The following is a 17,264-nucleotide window of genomic DNA, read 5'->3' as shown; positions in this document are numbered from 1 at the left end:
AACCATTTGAAAGAGAATAATTGAGGAGCATTTGGTGCCTTCACCATATTGTGAACCAACACCTCCACCAAGTTCAAAACTATACAGACATTGTCCCTTCTGCTTAGGCTATATTTTCTCCTGCTAGCATTTTGTCCTTCTTGGGAGCTGATTTCCTGGGGTTGATACTGTCCTAATGTCCCTCTGATCCCCTGAGATGTCAAACCAACCCCCTCCCCCGTATCCAACCTCAAGCTTCACAAGCTGCAACCCACCTCCTTGGCCAGCACTGGGGAAACCAGAGCCCCGAGCCTGACATTTTTAATGACTCCAGGGCTGGGTGAGCAGGTAATCACTGTGTATTTCAGTAAATTACCTCTCATAAAGGAGCTATCGTGTTTGTTCGTGTGCCCTTTTTCCTGGAATCAGCCCGCTGTTTGCCAGCATCGCCTCTTCCCAGCAGCCTGTGCGCTTGGCCAACGTCCGCCCTGTCGAGCGGAGGAGAGTCAGGTGCAGGGGGGAGGGGGCAGCACTTGGGCAAATATTGGACTTGGCCACACTTGCTGTCCATATCAGGAATCCGATTGGTGTTATTGATTGACAGATGTGGGGACCAACTGTTTGGAAAGCTGAGCCCCCTCGGATCGGGGTAGGTGTTTCTGCAAACAGCCCTAATACTAGGCAAACAGGCCTGTTGGAAGAAGTGGTTGGCATGTTAGCAGAGCAAACCAAGCACTGAGCAAACAGCTTAAAAGAATGTGGCCACCTCCATGTAACCTCGACCGAGGTATTGATCCCACTAGAAGCAGGAGAGGGGCTGCACGGGGAACGGAGAGATCAAACCCGAGCAGAATGTAAATGTTATCTTTAAGCTGCGCTGTCAGGGCCCTAATGGGCATCTGTTTGGAATCTGGCATCTCACAAATCTTTAAATCCAGGTCAGGGCCACGCGTGGAATTTAATAACAACTTTTCAGAGAGCTCGGGCCTGGGATGGATTTCATCCTTCCTAAGTCCAGCTGGGACTTTCTGTTCTTCTCAGAGGCAGCAGTCTCCGATGGGGCCTTCCTAGGTGCACAGCCCAAGCTAGAAAACAGGGAAGTCTTCTGAACGTTAGTCCGAAGGCTACAGGGGAGAAGAAGGAAGTCAGAAATAAAGGTGTTTTCTTTGATCCCCAGGCTGTCCGGACATGAGAGCTGGTCTGTGGGAAGAATTCCAGAATTGGTGCCAAGAAACCTGGCCTTGCTGCAGCTGCCGGCTCCCCTTGGCTGCCCATCCGTCCGCCACCTCCCTGGGCCTTAGCTTCCGGCATCTTTCAAGGGGGGGGCGCAGACCTGCTGGGCATATGCAAGGCTCAGGCCAGAAGAGCTCACTCGAGACGGGGGTACAGTCTGTAGCCAGAAAATACTGCACCCGTGTCAGGAGTCAGGCAGTGTGCTGGGCTGCCCCTCCCGGGCCCAAGACCCTCTGACGTTACCATGGGGCCATGGCATGGACCATGGCCAAGTCTGGCCACTGTCGTTCTGGGTGAGTAACTGGACAGAAGATGGAGAGGGAAGGGACTCTGCAATGTTTGCAAATTCCTTGAGAAGTCTGAAAACCACACTTGCTTCCCTTTGGGCATTTCTGTAAAAGAATGGAGTGCAAAATACTTGCTTCTCTGTGTTCCAAAGTATGTAAGAGGGGCTGTGGATCAGATATCACCACTGGTCTACAACTTCTCCATGAATGCTGCAGAAAACTAAGATTCCCCTGCTCTCCCATCCCCTCCCCCAGCCTGGCCTGGGGGCTGTGCCGGTAGAGACCAGGAATAGGAAGTAGGTAACGCGGCCCTGCACCCCCAAACGAGGAGGGGGCAAACCCACGCTGAGTGCTGGCCCGTTGGGAAGATGGATTCCTATCTGCACCTGAGGCCCTGAGCACTGCGTGATACCCCAGAATATTACTTGGCACTGTGTCTCTGAGAGTACAGGGATGTGGAAACCGCCTTGGTCCTCTCTGACTTTTGGCATCTGGTTTCACAGAAGAAACCAAGAAGGCCATGGCTCAGAGAAGGGCATTCCTAATTTTAGTGGATCTTTAAACAGGCACGGGATGGAAAGATGTAAACAAAGGGGTCAAGGGCGTGGGCTACAGTCAAGTGCATGGGATAGAATCCCAGTTCTGCCGCCTGCTAGCCGTGTGGCCATGGGCAAGTCACCTGAGTTCTTCGAGCTTCAACATCCCTCCCTGTAAAATGGACATAATAATGTCCATGATTAATGTTACATTAATATTCATGTCCATTAACGATCCCATTCCAAAGGATTGTTATAAGGATTAAACGAGCTACTGTGTCTTGGCCCTTCACCCATGGTCAGCCCCCAGGAAACAGCAGGGACTCCACACTGTCTCTGTGACATGGACAGGACAGACCCTGGAACAAGCTGTCATTGCCAGCACGAGACTGTGGCAGATGCCCCGTCCCCAGCGAGGAAGTCCACCAGCCTGGCCTAGAAAACCTACCATGAGACTGGGGTCACGGTAACTACAAAGTAGAAAACTGCCCCATGTTTCTACGAGCGTGGCCCATGGAGCTTCTAGACTGATGTCCCCTTAGACCCTTTAAGGCTTTCAGATAGCGAGCCAGCCACTGAGACAACAAGGAAATGGGCGGAGGGGGCCGGGTCTTCCCAAGCAGAACCACGGACAGGTTATTGGGGAGAAATGAAAGCTGGACTTAAAACAGAAGGGGACGGTGGCCTTTGTCACCTCCACTCCCCAGAGCTATTCCTTCATCAGGGCTCCTCTAATGCAATCAGAAACAAACAAGTAGATTGTACCTGGGTTGACACCTTGCTCTCAACCTAATGATTAACCTGCCCTCAATGAAGTGACTCTCTCAACCAAGGGTGTCTCAAACCCTTAGCTTTGGGGACAGGACAGGAAACACGAGGACGCGCTAACACGGGATCATCTATGACGTCAGCTAAAGAGAGATAACTAAGGGGCGCCTGGGTGGCTCCATCGGTGAAGCATTCAACTCTTGATTTTGAGTTTGGTCAGGATGTCACAGTTGGTTGGTGGGCTCGAGACCTGCATCGAGCTCCACACTGACAGTGTGGAGTCTTCTTGGGATTCTCTCTCTCTCTCTCTCTCTCTCTCTCTCTCTCTGCCCTCCCTCCCCCTCAAAATAAAGTTTAAAAAAAAGGGAAAGAGAACTATATTTCCCCAATCCACACAGCCTAACATCTAAATAAACACAGACGATTTCCCCTGAGCCCACCCCAACTTACAGAAAAGACTCTTAGCCAAGATCGTGGGTTTGGCCTGAGTCCACTGTGGCTGATCTTCGGTGCTCCACGGAGCACAGGCAGAGGCCCTCCCTCCCAGCTCTCCCCTCAGCTCCAAGGGACAAGGATGCAGAAGCTCATGGTCATGAACCACAAAGAGGAAAAAAGCAAAAGGGGGGAAAACGTGTTCAATACAACCACTGGTGTTTCCAAGGCTCAGGGAAGGATGCCCTCACTGGCCCGAAGGCAAGAAAATAGGCCACACGGGCACCGCCGCCACCTTCTCGGGTCACTCTCCCCGTCTGGGGCAGCAGTGTGTGCCGCAGCTGGTGGACTAGCGCCCCAGGCGGAAAGCGTGGTAGGCAGGAGGCCAGTGAGCATGAACTTGGAAAAGGGTTTCCGAGGGCCTCGCTCTGGGTGGCTCCGAGGGTGCCTCTCACCCTCCCTTAATCCACAACGGGGGCCCAGGAATCCAGACACCCCTTATCAAAAGCACCTGCTTTGCCTAATCTGCCGAGACTACCCACCCCCCTCCACTGCAGAAGCGGAGAAGGGATCACCCCCTTTCTGGGGCTGGAGACGCAGGCGCTCGGAACGGGGAGCACTACTCCCTCCTGTGTCCCCCTCTCTCCTGCCATCGCCCTGCTCGTCATTACCAACTGCTTATAGGAAAGTCCGTGAGTCTGAGTCCCCTGACAGCGCGGTTACTCATTACCAGGAATGAGGGAGTCGTAGGCTGACCCCATCTACGTGGACCCGTGGCAGCTGGCTTTGTTTTGGAAACACCCAGGCTAGAGCAGTGTTGTCGCTGGAGAAGCAGCCGCTGATGACCACGACCATGTGAACGACACGGGTGACAGCAGCGTGGTCGCGGATGAATCACGGAGAGTGCCGAGGAACGTTCGCGAAGTTCCGTTACTGATTGACCCCACAGAGGCTCCTCCAGGCGGGGCCTGATCTAGCCCATTATGCTAAGGTCACAGCCCTCTCCTAAACCGCTGGGTCTCCCCACAGACCTCACGTGTCCTCGGAACTTGGAACTTTGGAAGGAAGAAGCACGAATACGCCCCTCACGGGCTCGTGACCCTCACAGTCCCTGAGGCCCCAGCTCGGAGGGAGCCCCCACGTGGATCAATGGTCACTCTCTTGACGTTTCTTCTGAGCAGGGGCCCCCAGCGCTTTTGATTTGCCTGGAAATCGTGTCACCAGTCTTGCACCAAACTCAAAATAAAACACAAGACGATGCTAATAGAAAGTGAGACTCGGGAAATGCTATGTCAAACCCATCTGCCCTCGTTTGAGTCAAAAGACCCCATTCTTTTAAAATTTGGGGCAAGAGAAAGTCTGGGTTGCAGAATTTTTTTTGTGGGGGAAAGGATTTTATGATAAGAGAAACCCCTTATGAGTAGGCCTGACCCAGTCCTCACCTCTCAACCAGCCCCTGCAGGAATAGCACCTGTCTGACCTGCTGTGTCTGTAACCCCAGGTTGGGAAGAGTCCCAGCTCAGCTCTGAGGCAGCAGAGGGATCAGAGTCCTAGCCCCATTGGCTATTCCATAAAAGGAAGTAGGACTGCAGAAGGATAAGGAAGGGGGAGCAAAGTCAGCCATTCTCACCTGCTTCTCAGTTGTTTGAAAATATTTGCCCAGAGAGGTTCTCCGAGGCCAAAGGAGTTTTAGAAACTGCAGATCAAATAAAGTTAATGTTCTGAACTGCAGGACTTGTCAGAACCTTTAAGGAATTACAAGGAATTATGACTCTCCCACACTGCACTGACAGCACTTCCCAGGCTTATTTGACTCCATTGATCTAATGAGGGGAATAATGGGTGACCCACTTGCTCAAAGGAGTCTTCACCATCAGGCCCATAGAACTAAACTTCAGGGCCTCCCACCTACCTAGATCATTCCAAGGCTCTCGAAATACCCTCACCCGATGTTTGCCTGGTATACTGATCCACCCCACGAAGTCACATTTGCAGAAGTAAGGTACTACGGTGCATCCGTATTCTTAAAGAGAGCCTCTAAAATTCTATGACCTTCGGACCCCACAGAATACACAGCCTCCTCTGCCTGCATCCATTTGCAAAGCTGGGGGCCCCGCCCTTACGTCATGCCGAACATGTACCCACATTCCTGTTCAATATAATTTAAAAATAACTCTGGAAATTGAGTAAGAGATGGAATAATGTCATTTGTTTAGTAGACTTGTTCTTCCTTAAGAATGGTCTTTTTTTATTTATATTTTTTATGCTTTTATTTATTATTGAGACAGAAACAGAGCATGAATGGGAGAGGGGCAGAGAGAGAGGGGGACACAGAATCCGAAGCAGGCTTCAGGCTCTGAGCTGTCAGCACAGAGCCCAAGGCAAGGCTCGAATCCACAAACCGTGAGATCATGACCTGAGCCGAAGTCGGATGCTTAACTGACTGAGCCACCCAGGCGCCCCAAGAATGGTCTTTTTTAATGTTTATTTATTTATATTTGAGAGAGAGAGAGAAAGCTAGCAGGGGAGGGGCAGACAGAAGGAGAGAGAGAATCCCAAGTAGGCGGGCACCGGGGAGCCTGACTCGGGGTTCGATCCCATGAACTGTGAGAGCATGCCCGGAGTCGAAATCAAGAGTGGGAAGCTTAGCTGACTGAGCCACGCAGGTGCCCCAAGTCGACTTTTAATTAAACATTAATTAACAGAGCTCTCGGCCCCTGAGCACCAGGTCTATACCCCATAATGCGCAAAAGGGTGTTGCACTTACCAGCCGCTACCGTTTGAGGGATGCTACACTAGATGGTGTTCACGGTCATTTCCACACCAGAGGAAATGTCTATCCAATGTCTCATTCAGACTAAAGAGAGACTGGGTGGTGGGGGAGAGTCTGGGTCATGGAAATGAAACTTGGATTACTGTCGAGAAACAGCAGGTTTCCCTGAACTAGGTTAACTAGGTGTTATCTACCGACGCCTGAGGGGCTGCTTTAATTTAGGACAAGATTGTTGTGCAATTAGCTTATCAACTCTGTATATGTAAATGAAGGCTTTTAAAGTCCTTGAAAATGGCTCCTGCTCCTAAGTAATTGAACTGGCTCCCCTGGATGCTCTCTTCACTCTCTCCTGCTTGGACAGTTCTTCTTTTAATTAAGCCTACCTGTGCAAAGCGCTGTGCCTGAGAGTGGAGATATGAGCAAGGCCCAGTCCCTGCCCTCCACCGGCCTATGGTCTAATCAGAAGTCGGCAACCTTTTTCCGCAAAGGGCAGGAGAGTAAATATTTTCGGCTCTGCAGACCATTTCTGTTCCAAGAACCCAACTCCGCCCTTCTAGCACAAAAGGGGCCTGAGACAGGACACGAATGAAGGAATGCTAATAAGCCTTTGCTTACCAAAGCCCCCTGGCTAGAATGTGCCGACCCCTCATCATATGAGAGAGAGACAAATGTAGAATGGACTAGGTGAAGTTCTGTGCCAGCCAAGTGCAGAGGGAGGGGAAGAAGCAATTGATTGCCAGGGGGAAGACAGAGGCTTATGAAACCATTGCCTTTTGGTTTAGCCCCTTCAGGTTCCCCAGCTGCCTTGTTCTTACCTGATTTTCCTCCCCAATGAGACTGGAGCTTCTAACGCCTGACATTGTCTTGTATCATTCACGGGACTGAACTTCATGGGTGCATACGCCCTGACTAGAAAATTCTGAGCCAGCATCTAGTCGAATAAGGTTAGCGTTGTCGAGCGGACAGCAAGCAGGCCCCCCTCCCCCGGCTTCCTCACCATTTCTTGGGTGGGAAGTCACCTTGCCTTTGAGGGGGGTCACACAAGTAATCTCCCGCACGCACCCATACCCTCCGCCCTAACTCCTTCATTGTTCTTGGAGACACTTTCTCTTTGCATTTCCAATATCCAAGTGCCATGTGGTTTTCTGTGACCTGTTTGCTCAAGGCTGGGCAAATAAAAGGACAAAAGAGGCTGCGGGCAGCAGCGGGGCCTTGGCTGTCGCCTGCTGGCATCCCGAGCTTCACAGCCTTCGGGACCCCGTCCCCTAAACAGGCCGTGGGCCAAGGTTACTTGAGATGCAGGGCTATGAAGATTGGAGGGGCGCATGGCACTTTCTGAAAGGACTCCCGATAGCTTATCTTTAACTCCACCAAGAACTGGGGAAATGATGACACCCTGGCAGTAATAGCAGGTGAATGAATTACTCACCCAGGAAAGTGGATGGAGCTGAAAACAGCAAGACCTAGAGATTCTTCCAGTTAGAGGTCTCACCAAGAGATCTGTCCTAGGGGGGTTCGCCCCTGCATCAACTCCATTAACCCTTCTCCAAAGTCTCTCCAAATTAAATATGTAATCTACATATCACATATTACAGCTGCTGCATGTAATCTACAGGTTACATATTACGTCTGCTACATGTAATCTACATATGACTGCAGCATATTGGCCACGCCACGGGAACCCTACCACCGGAAGCCCCTTCTCTAGAGATGCTCTTGGATCTCCGCCCTCAGACTATTTATAGCTGGCATACACTCAGCAGGAGGTGGCACCCATGACTTTCCCCAACATGTGTGTGACTCTCCAGGAAGCTAGGGGAAGTCAAACCAGAGAACACACCCTCCAAAATGTAACTCTCCTCAGTCCATCCAATGCCCTCAGCGCCCAGAAGCACCCTGCCCCTCCCCTCCTAACCAGAGTGGCAGTTCTCCTCATCTACAGATGGGAAACTATCTCCGAGCCACCCTCCGGCCTTTGTCCAGCACAGTTCCTGACGCAGCAGAGTCCCTCTGTCGTCTGAGCCTGGACAGGGCAACCGAGATTCTGCAGAGCAATCTTCCTGCCTGCATTACTGTCCTACTTCCTCTTCCCCTTCCCAGGGGTCATCCAGCCTTTAAGCTCAGGCTCCAGGCTGCCTCTTCCAGGAAGCCTTCCTGTATTGCCCCAGCTCTTCCAGCCCCCCTCTCAGAGCCTCCACCCTGCTCTCAGACGGGCTCTCACAAAGCCAAATTTAATAATACCCTGTCCAATCCCACAGTCTCAGCACTCCACATGTGTTCATTAGCTCCACCCAGAGTGTGGGGGCCATTGGCTGGAAATCATGCCTTCGCTTTTAACCCCCTAAGCTCATGGCCCAAGGCTAGACAAACAGCAGGTGATTAAACTGCTGCTGCTGATATAAATTCCAAGGATATGAAAAGAGTGCAAGCCCAGCATCTTCCTCTTTTCAAAGGAGACACGGCCACAGTAGTAACCAATACCTGTGAGGCATCACATAGTCGAAAAATACTTGCCCCATTCATGATCTCCATTAATCAGCAGCCCAGGATGGAGGGCAGAATCCCTCCCACCGCACTGACATGGAAACCGAGGGCCCGTGAGAGTCTTTGATTTGCCTGAGAGCAAAGCTAGGGAGTAGCAACCCAGGTCTTAGGACACAAAGCCCATTACATTGTTTCCCGTCATATGGGTCTGTGAGCCTCAAAAGCCAAGAGAGGTTTCAAGGGGCGCCTTTGCTATACAGCAAACAGCAACCATCGGGAAAACAGAATTTGTTTATGCCGAGATGCAGGGACCAGAGAGATGGTTATGTTTCCACCAGACCAGGAAGAAGCGCTGGGGTTCAGACAATAGGAGAGGCAGGAGAGAACAGGTGCATGGAGGGGAGCGAGCAAAAGGCATCTGAGGGAGATGGAGGTGTGGGGGCAGCCGCATCGAAGACGGGGAAGAAGGCAGAGTCTGAGAAGGATGATATAGAGCCAGACAATGAGGCAGTCTTGACCCTCAAGAAGGAGACTGTGCAGTGTAAGCAGAGACAGGCGGAGGGAGGTGTTTGTGAGACCCTCCCTCTGCCGGACCCCATGAGAGACCGGATGGGGAGGGGAAGACAATAAGAATAAGTCAAGGTCGTTCCAAGCTCCCCAGTCAGAGAGACTGCTAAAATGTAGGTGTCATTAATCGACACGGGGGTGGCAACAATTGCCACTGACTCGAACCGGGAAGGAAATAGGCAGTATCACACAATGTCAACTTTAATAATATCCTGTTGCTGCACACTGTCTCATTATTCCACACATGTTCATTATCTCCCCAGATTGTGTGCGAGCTGGCGTTTGGAAACTGTGTCTTCTTTTTTAGCCTCTGAGGTTCCTCAAGAACTGAGCAGATAGCAGGGGACCCAAGAAATACCATTGGCTATAAATTTCAGTACCATAAACCGGGCCTGAACCCCAGGGTCAGTGCAGAGGCATTTCCGAGAGACAGATATCAATGTAGTATTTTCTTAAAAGTATTTTTCGGGCACCTGGGTGGCTCAGTCAGTTAAGTGTCCGACTTCCTCTCGGGTCATGATCACAGTCTGTGGGTTTGAGCCCCGCGTCAGGCTCTGTGCTGACAGCTCAGAGCCTGGAGCCTGATTCGGATTCTGCACCTCCCTCTCTCTCTGCCTATCCCCCATTCGTGCTCTATTTCTCTCTGTCTCAATAATAAAAAAAGAAATAAACATAAAGACTTTTTTAATATTTTTGCAGCGGCAGCTAGATGTGTCCAACAACATCCAACAACAAAACACCTCCCTTTGAAGGAGAGAGCGTCCTGTCACTTAAGGTATCCAAGCAGAAACCAGACGACCGTCAGAGGCTCCATGAAGGAATCCCTGCATTGGAAGGGGAACCAGACAGAACAGCTCATACAAGCCCCGTGCCATCTCGCAGACGCTATGGTTCTAAAATGCTGTGAATTCGATCTCCCGTTCCCTTGGCATGTTCCATTCAGAAATAGCCAGACTGACAAAAAAAGAAACATCCATGCCTCTTTCTATTTCTTTCGAACCCTTCAAATGTCAAGTTCCAGACCACTGTTCTGCCTTGCCGGTTGGATACCAAACCCATGATGCTGGGTTTAGAATAGCACGCCCGGCATGGCCAGAGGAGGGGTCTGACTTCATGCATTCCTAATGCACGTCTATTTTTACAGCCATGAGCCACATCGCCTTCCCTCGCTGTTCACATCAATATCACCCTGGGACGCTGACACAGGGCCATCTGTCCCCACAGACGTGTTCTTTTGGGAGGGGAGGCGGAGAGAACCAGAGAGAAATAGATACGTGTTTTTGCTCTAAGTCGGAAAATTGATTTGGGATGTGATAGCACCCAGGCTTGAGCCGGCCAGAGACGCCTTTTGCCAATCCCCGTTGGGAATAGAGCATCTCATTTTTTTTTTTTCCAACTCCTTCTGAAGTTTCTCACAGTCTGTCAGTCCACCCACACATTTATTCATTCATTCACTCCCTCATTCATTTGCCTGAGGCGTGCCAGTTCTGGGCTCTCACATCCTTTCACTGTGCTTGACTCTTCTGGGAGCCCCTGATGCAAGAGGGTATGGAGGTGGGGAGGGGACCCCTGAAACGGGAGGCCCTGCGCTGGGGCAGAAGACAAGGCCAGACTTGGAGCCAACAAAAGAAGGATGTCTTGTGTGCTGGGGCAAAACCAAAGGAGTCGCCAGCAATGTTGGGACACAATGTCAATGCAGCCATGGACCCCCAGAAACTGGCCCGAGCCAGGTCTTCTGGAATTGATCTAAATGGCCACACTGGGAATCTGCCCATCTGGGGCTTGATATAGGCTCTGGTTCCCAAAGTCTTTGACAGCCCTCCACTTTCCTGACTCCTTCCTTTGATAACACATTCATTTTTCCCTGGATGTGCTGCTCCCCCTTCCCTGTTGGTCCTGGTGAACCTGTCAATCACACGACTGCACCCTCTCTAGGTAATGGTGTGATCCAAACCGAGCCAATCAGATCAGCCCTCTAAAAGGGACTGCCATGATTAGTTCAGGGAGGCACAAATGATTCTGTCATGGCCAAAGGGGACTGTCCTGGACTTTCCTGCCAGAGCTGACAGGGAAGAGGACCTCTCTCCATTGCTCTTGCTAGTTTCAAAGGATAGGAGTCTGAAACTGCCAGTCGCCATTTTGCCTGCTCCACGGAAACAACCCAAGCCCTCTTGGCCGTTGATGGAAGGGGCATTATTTACACTCAGAGGATGAACTTGGTCCAGCCTTGTCTCCAGGACTGCAGGGAAGAGGTGCCTCTCCAGGCTGTTAGGTGGGCCACTCCAGCTGCAGCACAGGGCAAGATTCGGAGGCTGGGACTGAGGGGGGATGGAAAGCCACAAGACACACACACACAGGTAGACAACACAAGATGGTCTTGCCCTGGAGGAGCCCCCAGCCCCCAGTTAGAAGACCCTCACCTGAACAGAAAGCTGTAAATCAGTGTGAACTGAGACACATCTCTTATTTGAAAGTTTTTTTGGAGTAGGGGCACCAAGGGGTTCAGTAGGTTGAGTAGCCAACTCTTGCTTTCAGCTCAGGTCATGATCCCAGGCTCATGGGATTGAGCCCCACATTGGGTTCTGTGCTGAGCGCGGACCCTGCTTGCAATTCTCTCTCTCTCTCTCTCTTGCTCTCTCTCTCTCTCTCTCTCTCTCTTTCTCCCTCTGCCCCTCTTGTCTGCTCATGCTCTCTCAATAAATAAACAAACAAACAAATAAATAAATATTTTGTGGTAAATATACATAAACATAAAATGTGCTATTTTAACAAGTTTTAGGTGTACAATCAATTGGCATTAAGCACATTGCTGTGCAACAATCACTAGTATCTATTTTCCAAAGTTTTCCCATCACCCATATTGAAACTCTGTACCCAGTAAGCAATAACTCCCCATTTGTCCTTCCCCCAGCCCCTGGTACCTACTATACCGTTTTCTGTCTCTGTGTGTTTGACTACTCTAGCTATGTCACTCAGGTAAAATCATAAAATATTTGCTCTTTTATTGCCTGCTGCTTTATTTCACTTAGCGTAACATTTTCAGAGCTCATCCCTTTTGTAGCCTGTGTCAGAATTCCCTTCCTTCCAAGGGATGAATAATATTCCATTGTGTATACCTCCCACATTGTGTTTACCGTCCACTTGTTGAGGAACACCTGGATTGTTTCCACATTTTGGCTGTTGTGAAGAATGCTTATATGAACATTTGTTGTACAAGAGTCTGAGTGAGTCACTGATTTTGGGGTTTGGGCATATATATCTAGAAATGGAACTTTTAGATCCCTTTGTGTTTAACTTTGTGATGACATCATGAAGTACATTTGAGGCACATGGTTGGCAGGATGGGCAAAGGGCACAAGGGGAGGGAAGAGAGAGCAGAACTGTAGGTGGGGAGGACCTCAGTTGGAGTCCCCATTGGCTGTGGTTTTGGACTTCTAACTAACCTTCTATGTTTGTTCCTTTATAAAGTGGAGATAACATCTCCAGCTCATAAGCCTATGGTGAGGGTGAGGTGGAGGAAAGCCATTACCATCACAACAGGCCCTAGAATCTATCTTAAGGGAAAATCATTCTTGCTTTGAGGTACCTTAGTAAATGCTTCTGATGGAAGCAGGAACATCACATATGGTTGTGTTGGCTATTCATTAGACAGGGGCACTGTCCAGAGTGGGGAAAGGGACTGAAGTCTAGTCCGCTCCCCACTCCCCCAGCCAGGGACCCAACATAGAGCTGTGCCATCCCTAATCTATTCCTACTCAGTGGTGAAAGTGAGGTTTCTCAATCTGAATATGACCGCCATGGCAGCATTCTGTGGCTCCCTATCGTACAAGAATAAAATCCAAACTCTGCGGGGTGGCATAGAAGGCCTGCAGATCCAACCCCTACCTGTGGCCCTAGACCCCATTCTGGCCATCTATTCTTGAACCCTATCCTCTAGCCCTTCTGAATTTCCAAGTTCTTTATATGCCAACAAGTTTGACAACCTAGAAGAAATAGATAAATTCTTAGAAACATATGCTCTTCCAAGACTGAATTGGGAAGAAAGAGAAAATATGAATAGACCAATTACTAATAATGAAATTGAATCCATAATTAAAACACTCCCAACAAACCAAAGCCCAGGACCTAATACCTATCCTTCTCAAACTGTTCTAAAAAAATTGAAGAGGAAGGAAGTCTTCCGAGCTCATTCTATGAGGCCAGCATTACCTGATCCCTAAACGCCTAAACCAAAGATACCAGCAAAAAAAAAAGAAAATTACAGACAATATCCCTAATGAGCAGAGATGCAAAAATTCTTAACAAAATATTAGCTACCCAAATTCATCAATACATAAAAAGGATCATACACCATGATTAAGTGGGATTTATTCTAGGGCTGCAAGGATGGTTTAATATCTGTAAACACACATGGTCAATATCACATTAACAAAATTAAGGATAAAAATCATATGATCATCTCTGTAAAGGCAGAAAAAGCATTTGACAAAATTCAACATGCATGCATGCATGATAAAAACTCTCAACAAAGTAGGTATAGAGGGATGTACCTTAATACAATACAGGCCATGTATTAACAGACTCACAGCTAACATCCTATTGAAAGGTGCTTTCCTCCTAAGGTCAGGAACAAGGCAAGGATGCCCACTCTGGCCACTTTTATTCAACATAGTACTGGAAGTCCTAGTCACAGAAATTAGGCAAGAAAAAAAATTAAAGTAATCTAAATTAAAAGGGAAGAAGTAAAACTGTCACTGTTTCAAATGACATCAGGGGTGCCTGGGTGGCTCAGTCGGTTAGGCATCTGACTTCAGCTCAGGTCATGAATTTGTAGTCCGTGAGTTCGAGCCCCACATCGGGCTCTGTCCTGACAGCTCGGAGCCTGGAGCCTGCTTTGGATTCTCTGTCTCCCTCTCTCTCTACCCGTCCCCCACTCACACTGTGTCTCTGTCTCTCTCTCAAAAATAAATAAACATTAAAAAAATGTTTAAAAACATATGACATGAGATCGTATATAGACAACCATAAAACTTCCACCCAGAAATTATTCAACCTAACAAACTAATCCAGTAAAATTTCAGGATACAAAATCAATATACAGAGAAATCTTCTGTGTTTCTATACATTCATAACAAAGTATCTGAAAGAACAATTAAGAAAGCAATCCCAGGGGCACCTGGTTGGCTCAGTTAGTTGAGCATCTGATCCCTCATTTCAGCTGAGGTCATAATACCAGAGTCATGAGATCAAGTCCCCCTTCAGGCTCCACACTGAGCATGCAACCTGCTTAAAATTCTCTCTCTCTCTCTCTCTCTCATTAAACAAACAAACAAATAAATAAATAAATAATAAATAGAAATTTAAAAAATAAACTTTTAAAAGCAATTCCACTTACAGTTACATCAAAAAGAATAGAATAACTAGGAATAAATTTAACCAAGGAGTTAAAAGATCTGTACCCTGAAAACTATTAGAAAATGATGAAAGAAACTGAAGATGACACAAACAAATATATGCTATGCTCATGGGTTAGAAAAATTAATATTATTAAAATGTCCATATATCTAAATCAATCTATAGATTCAATACAATCCCTATGAGAAGTTCGATACATTTTTCACAGAACTAGAAAATCATTCTTATCCTAAAATTTGCGTGGAGCTACAAAAGACCCCAAATAGCCAAAGCAATCTTGAGAAAGAAAATCAAAGCCTGAAGTATCACACTCCCAGATTTCAAACTATACTACCACAAAGCTGAAGGAATCAAAACAGTATGGTACTGGCACAAAACCAAGTACATAGATCGATGGAACAGATATAAGCCCACACTTATGCAGTCAATTAATCTACAGCAAAGGAAGCTAGAATATACAATAGAGAACAGGGTGCCTCAGTGGCTCAGTCAATTAAGCATCCAACTCTTGATTTTGGCTCAGGCCATGATCTCATGGTTGTGAGATCAAGCCCCATGTCAGGCTCCACACTCAGCATGGGGTCTTCTTGTGATTTTCCCCGTCTCCAGCTGCTCCCCTCCCCCACTTGCACTCTCTCTAAAATAAAAACTAAATAAAGAGAAATTTTTAAAATCTTTAAAAAAGAATATACAACAGGGAAAAGACAGTCCCTTCAACAAATGGTGTTGGGAAAACTGGACAGCTACTTGAAACTGGACCACTTTCTCACATCACATACAACACTAAACTCAAAATGGATTAAGGATTTAAACAGAAGACCTGAAACTGTAAGACTCTTAGAAGAAAACATGGGCAGTAAAGCTCTTTGACATTGGTCTTAGGGATATCTTTTTTAGATCTGTCCCCTCAGGCAAGGACAACAAAAGCAAAAATATACCAATGGGACTATATTAAACTAAAAGAGCTTCTGCACAGGAGAGGAAATCAGCAACAATACAAAAGGCAACCTAAGTAATGGGAAAAGATATTTGCAAATGACATACTCAATGAGGGGTTAACATCCAAGATATATAAAGAACTCATACAACTCAATATCAGGAAGACAAACAATTTGATTAACAAATGGGCAGACGACCTGAATAAACATTTTCTCAAAGAAGACATACCGATGGCCAGCAGGCACATTGGACTATTACACACCATAAAAAAAAGAATGAAATCTTGCCATTTCCAACAATATGGATGGACCTAGAGGGTATTTTGTGAAGTGAAATAAGTCAGACAGAGAAAGACAAACAATGCATGAGTTCACTTACACGTGGAATCTAAAAACGAAAAACATACCAAGCGAACAAACAAAAGAGAAACAGACTCATAGATACGGAGAACAAACTCATGGTTGCTAGAAAGGTGGGGAATGAGATGAGCAAAATAGTAAAAGAGATTAAGAAGTACAAACTCTCAGTTATAAAATAAATAACACACGGGATATAATACACCGCATAAGGAATGTAGCCAATGAGAGTGTGACATGTTTGCATGGCGACAGTATCTAGATTTATCTGGTGAGCACTTCGTAATGTGTATCTGTATCAAATACACTACATCGTACACCTGAAACTAACAGGATATTGTTTGTCAATGATTCCTCAATTGAAAAATAAATACCATAAGAAAATAACTTAAAAAGGTAAAGGAAAAAAATCCTTGGCCAGAGCAATTCAATTTCCAGTGGTCCAGACCATCAAAGTGGCCCCCGTATCTGGGGATCGCTAAAGTGCTCTGAATAAAACAGACATCCGGCTCCAACAGTTCATTTCTTTAACAAAGATCGGAGCGAGCAAAGAAATGACACTGCAGAAATCTATTTTACTGACAAAGATTGGAAAAATAAGAGAAAATGAATTTCTGTCGCTTCAATCTACAAATTGAAGCACTTGGGCGGCCTCGTTAAAGGCAACTGCATCTCTGTCAGCATATCATGCAGGCAGGTCGGGTTCCAGAGCCCCCCTCTGCGGGAGGGGGTCAGCTCATGCCAGGGGGTCCCAGGCTCTCTCTCTGGCTCCAGCCACAGTCCAGGGTGCTTCGACTCTGGGGAAATCCTTTGGGATTTCTCTGGAAATGCCAGCTGCTGGTGCAATCTTCTCCCAATAGCATTCAATGGAATCTGACCCCATCCTAGAGCCTGTGACAAGGGGAATCCACTCACCTCTCCACCGCCCAGATGGAGAAGTGGCCGGAAAAATAACAACCAACTCCAGGATAGATTTAAAAATACTGACTCAGGGCGCCCAGGTGGCTCAGTCAGTTGAGCATCCAACTTCAGCTCAGGTCATGAGATCATGGTTCGTGAGTTCGAGCCCCCCATGGGGCTCTCTGCTGCTGTCAGCACAGAGCCTGCTTCAACTCCTCTGTCCTCTCTCTCTGCTCCTTCTCCACTGGCATTCTCTCCTCTCTCTCTCTCTCTCTCTCTCTCTCTCTCTCTCTCAAAAATAAATAAAACATTTGAAAAAATTTTTTTAAATATTGAGTTTCAGGGCACCTGGGTGGCTCAGTCAGTTTAGCATCCAGCTCTTGGTTTCAGCTCAGACCATGATCTCATGGTTCATGGGATCAAGTCACTGCTTGGGATTCTCTCTCCCCCTTCCTCTTTCTCTCTGCCTTTCCCCTACTCTTGCACTCACTCTCTCCCTTTTCTCTCTCTCAAAATAAAAAAAAATAAATAAACTTAAGGGGCGCCTGGGTGGCTCAGTCAGTTAAGCATCTGGCTTCGGCTCAGGTCATGATCT

The 17,264-nt window shown here is 47.7% G+C and overlaps 1 long non-coding RNA gene across 1 annotated transcript; it reads right to left on the bottom strand.

The window, feature by feature from the left end:
- Positions 1-906: 906 nt before the first annotated feature.
- LOC115300681 lies at positions 907-4,083 on the bottom strand. Its single transcript, XR_003912781.1, has 2 exons — positions 3,966-4,083; positions 907-1,103 (listed from the first exon to the last, which is right to left on the bottom strand). It is a non-coding gene; the product is annotated as an uncharacterized LOC115300681 (long non-coding RNA).
- Between the last annotated feature and the right edge of the window lie 13,181 nt (positions 4,084-17,264).

This window comes from Suricata suricatta, chromosome 9 (assembly GCF_006229205.1).
Source record: "Suricata suricatta isolate VVHF042 chromosome 9, meerkat_22Aug2017_6uvM2_HiC, whole genome shotgun sequence".
NCBI classification, from domain to species: domain Eukaryota; kingdom Metazoa; phylum Chordata; class Mammalia; order Carnivora; family Herpestidae; genus Suricata; species Suricata suricatta.
Note: the sequence above shows the minus strand (reverse complement) of the source record. Positions and strands in the feature narration are given on the sequence as shown.